The sequence below is a fragment of the Coregonus clupeaformis genome, chromosome 15 (assembly GCF_020615455.1).
Source record: "Coregonus clupeaformis isolate EN_2021a chromosome 15, ASM2061545v1, whole genome shotgun sequence".
Lineage (NCBI taxonomy): Eukaryota > Metazoa > Chordata > Actinopteri > Salmoniformes > Salmonidae > Coregonus > Coregonus clupeaformis.
In genome coordinates this window covers 44,215,311-44,221,346 of record NC_059206.1, presented here as the reverse complement: position 1 = coordinate 44,221,346, position 6,036 = coordinate 44,215,311, and positions in this window count along the sequence as shown.

Here is a 6,036-nt window from a genome sequence, read left to right as displayed (position 1 = left end):
CTAATTTTCATAAGGGCCTGGGACTGTTTTTTTTCCAAACAGCCTATATTGGGACTTTCAGGAGTTGCTAATAGTTTGTTCAATCTGAGTCACACGTCTCTCATAAAGGCTCAGTGTCCTCGCATGATAGGGGAGAAATGGAAAGAGCGGGAGGGAGGGGATATTTGGGTGAGGGCTTTGTCACAGATGCCTCCCTCAGCTGCCAGCTGCTGCCATTTTAAGACCCTGTACACATCCATCTCAAAATAACCCCTTAGATACAAGACGGAAGGAACTCTGCAATGCGCATACCACTAATGTTATTTAGTTGCTGCAACATCATATCAACATTGTGAGAATATAATAAATTAATTGGACCACTCTTATTATGTATACATGATATGTATATATGATATGATCATGGCTAGTTTCTCGACAGTTGAAGGTTACAAAGTCGTCAGACCTGTTTATATCTCTTATTCAATTCAACAACTGGTCCACAAAATTGAGGCTGTAGGGGAGAGTGAGATAAGTTGAGCCCTTTTTTTACATTCAGCATCATTCCGTCAAGGGAAGTATAGTATTCTTTCTAACAACGATATCGGCATATGTTTCAGGATGATGTGTATCCCTGGAAATAATCAGAATTCTTATAAACACTACAGTTTTGAAAATATAGCTTGTCCAAAAAAAGTAGTCTCTTGGCACAACTTACCCCACAACTTACTTATGGGGTAAATGGAGCAACGGGACAGGGTAAGTTTAGCCGCCTACAAATGTCTGTACTGAATGAAATATTACCACTACCTTTTTAAAACCATGTCTATCTTTATTTACCCCAACACAATCACAATCGCTTTTTGCATTTTTATCATTTGTATAATTTTTTAACACAGGCTTAACGCCTAACAAACACTTTTGTACTTTTTTAAACACTTTTAACATAGGCCCTGGTATTACCTCATATCCTAGTGATAATGCCTTGCATTACACCTGGGAAGAAAACACTTCCATTTGCTCAACTTGACATTGGATCAACCATTGGTTCAACTTACCCCAAGGCAAACATGTTGATTATATTAGCTACAAGGATGCACTTTAATGCTAGGTTTAGGACCTCATATTGAAGCTTATAGAGACTCCAACTGATGTATAGAACAATCTTAAAATTATCTACTTTGGTTTAGATACAAGCATCATGAAACCACTAACACAAATACATTTGACTTGGTGAAAATCAGTTTTTTGGACCTGACTTGCTTACCACTTCTTTCAGAAATGATGACCCCTTCCTAAATATTTAGTCAAATTATGAATTTTGTGTATGGTTTCCTATGAACAATGGTTGCTCTGCTTACCCCTTTGGCTCAACTTACCCACTCTTCCCTACTGTATTGACCTGTCAGAATTTAATGTAAAAAAATATATTTCAAATTCAACGATTATTAAAACATTGATCACTGCGGGGCTGGGTTTAATGCAGTATAATTGTCTGGAGTGCTTACTGAAATAATGTTTCATATATGAGTAGCCCTGGACAAGCGTGTTCCTAGGCCTACATGGATAAGCCTAAAAAAAATCAGTGAGTGGCTCTCAGCACCACTTAAGCCTGAAATAGCTAGAGAGGCAGCGGGCAGGATTAGTGATGCAGGGTCAAAGAGGTTGTCACCTGTCTGTCCTCAATCACGTCACCCTGCGGAATCAAACAGAGCCTGGAACAAGGAAATTGAATTAAAGGCTACAGGATGTCTTCATTTGGTTTCCTTCCATAGGCTATTATATGTTTAGTCACTGTCCATGTTGTAGTCTACTAAATCAACACCCTATGAACATTGAAAATGTATTGCTATTGTGTGCCTTCAGAAAGTATTCACACCCCTTTTACTTTTTTCACATTTTGTTGTCTTACAAAGTTGGATTCAAATGGATTTATTTATCCTTTTTTTGTCAACAATCTACACAAAATACTCTGTCAAAGTGGAAGAAAAATAAATTAAAATTAAAAAAATACATGAAAAATAAAATATATAGTGATTAGATAAGTATTCAACCCCCTGAGTTAATACATTTTAGAATCACCTTTGGCAGCGATCCGGTTTCCGAGCTGGTCATGGGTGCACCTCAGCCACGCTCAAGGTCCTAAACAATATGATAATCGATAATAGACAGTACTGTGCAGCCGTCTTCATCGACCTGGCCAAGGCTTTCGACTCTGTCAACCACCGCATTCTTATTGGCAGACTAAATAGTCTTGGTTTCTCAAATGACGGCCTCGCCTGGTTCTCCAACTACTTCTCAGATAGAGTTCAATGTGTCGGAGGGCCTGTTGTCTGGACCTATGGCAGTCTCTATGGGGGTGCCACAGGGTTGAATTCTCGGGCCGACTCTTTTCTCTGTGTATATCAATGATGTCGCTCTTGCTGCTGGTGACTCTCAGATCCACCTCTACGTAGACGACACCATTTTGTATACATCTGGCCCTTCATTGGACACTGTGTTAACAAACCTCCAAATGAGCTTCAATGCCATACAACACTCCTTCCGTAGCCTCCAACTGCTCTTAAACACTAGTAAAACGAAATGCATGCTCTTCAATCGAACGCTGCTGGCACCCGCCCACCCGACTAGAATCACTACTCTCGGCAGGTCTGACCTAGAGTATGTGGACAACTACAAATACCTAGCTGTCTGGTTAGACTGTAAACTATCCTTCCAGACTCACATTAAGCATCTCAAAGTTAAATCTAGAATCGGCTTCCTATTTCGCAACAAAGCCTCCTTCACTCATGCTGCCAAACATGCCCTCGTTAAACTGACTATCCTACCGATCATTGACTTCGGCGATGTCATTTACAAAATAGCCTCCAACACTCTACTCAGCAAATTGGATATAGTCTATCACAGTGCCATCTGTTTTGTCACCAAAGCCCCATATACTACCCACCACTGTGACCTGTACGCTCTTGTTGGCTGGTCCTCACTACATATTCGTCGCCAAACCCACTGGCTCCAGGTCATCTATAAATCACTGCTAGGCAAATCCCCGCCTTATCTTAGCTCATTGGTCACCATAGCAACACCCACCTGTAGTATGCGCTCCAGCAGGTATATCTCACTGGTCACTCCCAAAGCAAACACCTCCTCACTTATCTCCCTCACTAACTTTAAGCATCAGTTGTCAGAGCACCTTACTGATCACTGCATCTGTACACAGCCCATCTGAAATTAGCCCACCCAACTACCTCATCCCCATATTGTTATTTATTTTGCTCATTTGCACCCCAGTATCTCTATTTGCACATAATCTCTTGCACATCTATCATTCCAGTGTTAATACTAAATTGTAATTATTTTGCACCATGGCTTATTTATTGCCTTACCTCCATAACTTACTACATTTGCACACACTGTATATATATATTTTCTGTTGTATTTTTGACATGTTTTGTTTACCCCATATGTAACTCTGTGGTGTTGTTTTTATCGTACTGCTTTGCTTTATCTTGGCCAGGTCGCAGTTGTAAATGAAAACTTGTTTTCAACTGGCTTACCTGGTTAAATAAAGGTGAAATAAAAAAGGGTGAGGGTGAATTAAATTATTCAACTTGTTAGCTAGCTAGCTACCTAGCAACATTAGCGAAGCCAGCTGCAGTCATATATTGGCTACCAAGCAATATGACATCATTTCAAATTTCTGGAGGCAGTGAAAACACAATTTGAGCTAGCCCACCAATGCCAGCCCAACCTGGGTTGACTTCAAAGTGTCAATGGAAACGGAGCTGACCTCAGACTGCATGATGCTACTGATGGGACATGAGTGGATTGGTTTAATTATGTTGTGTGCCTTACTGTACTATTCTAAGAGTGAGCTTAGATCATGCTCTGTAGATATATGTCAATATGCCTAATATATTTATTTGAAATGGGAAATGGACATTGGTTTTGTTCGGTTCACATTCCAAACAGCCCTCAGTGTTTGACCTTGGCACCTGGCTGGTGACTGATTCTATTATCCCAGTTGTTCCGTTTCCCTTTTGGCCCTGTGAGTCACTGGTGGCAGTGAGAGCCACTTTAATTATAGCACCACAACATTCCAACAGGACAGAATGAGGAGAGATAGAGTTCACTGAAGAGAGTGGAAAGAGAGAGTAATATATTTCATTTCTATTTCCTATTCTATATACAGAAATATAGAAAGGTAGGGGGTGAGATGGTGAGCGAGTGAGAGGCTTGGCACAAGGCCTTATGTCAAATTAAGAGATGGACAAGAAGAATTCCTCTGTACACTGAGTTGTTCCTTTACCACTGCTGTGTCTTGACATGTATCTCTCTTCCTTTTAGAGAAAAAACAACTACAACAACAAATGGGTCAGAAACTGGACAAAGTATCGGAAAAGGAGGGAGTCTCAACAAATGCCTCCAATGGAGGAGAGCAGTCGGAGCAAGGGGGAGTGGAGGACCTAGAGGCGCAGTTGGAGCCCAGTGAACAGGGCAGCGATAGCAGTAGCGCTGGGACTGGGAGCTATGGGAAAGTAGAGGGACTGAGTGTCAGCAGCAGCCTGGCCACTGAGCAGGGGGGCGATGAGCTCACTGCCACCCCTGCCCTGACAGACACCCTCAGTGAGGGGCCAATGAGCCCATCTCTAGGTGAGGAACAGAGCCCCTTGATCGTGGGGGGAGGGAACGAGGGAGGGGACAGTGAAGGCAGGGCTGTCACACATAATATAGAGATGCCAGAAAGTGCCCTGAACTCTGAGAAGAGCACACAGCGCTCAGAACCCAAAACACGGAAGAAAGCTGTGGGTAGTAAGAAAGGGGTGACTACAATGGAAGGACAAGTGAGGAGTAAATCCCCGGCTGGCGGTGGGCACAGTGACTCCGATACAGAAGATACGACAGAGATGGTGGTCTCAGAGCCTACCGAGGAGGACTTCGTACTTCTGGAGAAGGATGAATCGTGGTTATCATCTGATGTGAGGTGCGCAATCGCTAATATCAGGGACAAAGAGAAGGAAAAGAAACAGCTCTCTGTAAAAAGAATAGTGAAGGAGGATACGACTTCTGCCGCTGGTGTGGATAAACCTCAAGACCCTCCAATGTCGCCTACTGATCCAAAGAGGAATGTTTCTTCTGCTGTGGATGATCAGAGGCTCAGTAAGGACAGACTTCAGAGCTCTTCGGGAAAAAAACACCCCGAATCCAGTAAGGAGACCTCACAGACAGCCTCACCTTTGGGCGATGAAACAAGCATAACACAGAGTTTGCAACAAGTAACACTGGATGAGGATACGAGCAGCACTGTAAACACTTCTTGTGTTCTTTACGGTAATGGTAGCAGCGGTTTCGATGCACATACCCGACGTTCACACACAGAATGTTCAGAAAGAGCAGATACACATTTGGCTGAACATGCAGGCATCGTGTGTCCCCCAAAGAAGCCTGAACGAACTGAAGCTGTCAAAGCTATGACAGAGAATGAGGCGGGAAAGACTGCGGTTTGTGAGCTCAAAACTGACATTCAAGGCAAAGAACCAGCCCTCTTGAGTATTGAATCAATCCATGCCAATTCCAAGCCAAATGATATAAATAATAAATCCCCTGATGATAAAGACTGCACTCATGATGATTTGGTCCTATTGAATATAGAGGAAGAACTTGATGAGAAAACAGAAGCATTGACCACGCTCAACACAAAAACGAAGCCGGACAAATGCTTGGAGAAGACAGATCCTGTTAAGAGTGGTTCACAAACTGAAAAAGAGAGGAAGACCACAGCCACAGATGAGCATTCACAGGTGAAAGACGCACAGAGAAGGGAGGTAAAGAGAGACTGTGTCACAGACCACAGGATTGGGGCTTGTGAGTCATATCAGTGCGGACCTGAAGTACCCAGGGCATCTTCCGCATGTGTCCCAGGATATCTAGACCCACCACATCCTCCTCAGCCTCCACCAAGGCCAAAGGCCAAAGGTACAGACAAAAGTGGGAAATCCATTCAACAGTTTGATAATGTAGAGAGCAATGGTGGTAGTGTCTCCTTACAACAGCAAACTAAAA